Raw genomic sequence first — 1,600 nt, forward strand, 5'->3', positions numbered from 1 at the left:
ACAATGAAACACTATGCAATGGTAAAGAACAATGATGAACCCTTGAAACATCTCATAACATGGATGAATCTGGAAGGCATTTTACTGAGTGAAATAAGTCAGTCACAAAAGGACAAATACTGTATGAGACCACTATTGTAAAAAAAACAAGAGAAGATTTACATACAGAAGAACAATCTTTGATGGTTACGAGGCAGGGGAGGGTTGGAGAGAGGAAATTACTAACTAGATAGTAGACAAGTGTTAACTCTGGTGAAGGGAAGGACAACAGACAATATAGGGGAAGTCAACATAACTGGACCAAAGCAAAAGCACAGAAGTCTCCTAGACACATCTAAACACTCTGAGGGCCTGAATAGCTGGGGCTGGGGGCTGGGGGCCATAGTCTCAGCGGACAGCTAAGTCAATGGGCATAACGTAGTTCATAAAGAAAATATTCTACATCCCACTTTTGTTAGTAGTATCTGGGGTCTTAAATGCTTGCAAGCAGCCATCTAAGATATATCTATTGGTCCCATCCCATCAGGAGCAAAAGAGAATGAAGAAAACTAAAGACACAAGGAAAATATTAGCCCAAAGGACTAAAGGACCACATGAACCAGAGATTCCACCAGCCTGAGACCAGAAGAACTAGATGATGCCCAAGTACCACCAACAACCACTCCGACAGGGATCAAAACAGAGAGTCCCAGACAGAGCAGGAGAAAAATATAGAACAGCATTCGAATTCACGAAAAAAGACTGGACTTATTGGTCTGACAGAGACTGGAAGAACCCTCGAAACTATGGCCCCCCCACCTCCACTAATCCAGAACTGAAACCATTCCCGAAGCCTACTTTTCAGGCAAAATTAGACAGGCCTACAAAACAAAAAATAACACACATGAGGAATGTGTTTCTTAGTTCAATCAAATATATGAGACCAAATGGGCAATTACTGTCCAAAAGCAAGACAAAAAGGCAGGAAGGGACAGCAACTGGAAGAATGGGCACAGAGAACCCAGGGTGGAAAGGGAAAGCATGCTGTCACATTGCAGGGAATGCAAGCAATGTCATAAAACAATATGTGTATGAATTTTTGAATGAGAAATTAATGAGCTGTAAACTTGTACCTAAAGTACAATAAAAAAAAAAAACCTACTAAGATGAAGGTCAGTGGTAGGTATTAGGGAAACATCAAAGGAGTGATGTAATCCTTGTCCTTAAAGACCTCAGAGGCTAAAAGGAAGGAAAGATGAGTATATGAGCAATGACCATACAGTGAAGAAGGCATTCTTACAGGTAAAGTGAGGTTCCTTTAGGGCAGTATGTGGGCCACCTAACCAGCCTTGGATTCAGGGAGAGTATCCAATAACAGAATTTTTCCAATGGCAATCTAAGGGCAGCCTGCATCTCAAGCCCTTAGGTTGCTCATTAGAAATACAGATTGCAGGACTCTAAACTAGACTCTCTAAATCAAAACTTCTGAGGTCAAGGACCAAAAATAAGCTTTTTAACATGGATCCTAGGTGATCTTACTGCTAAGGAAGTTTGATAAGCATTATTCTAGATAGTTGAGAATTTTATAACAAGTAGGAGTTAATTCAACCCTTCTCTTCAT

Source organism: Trichechus manatus, unplaced genomic scaffold (genome assembly GCF_000243295.1).
Source record: "Trichechus manatus latirostris isolate Lorelei unplaced genomic scaffold, TriManLat1.0 scaffold00007, whole genome shotgun sequence".
In the NCBI taxonomy this organism is placed as follows: domain Eukaryota; kingdom Metazoa; phylum Chordata; class Mammalia; order Sirenia; family Trichechidae; genus Trichechus; species Trichechus manatus.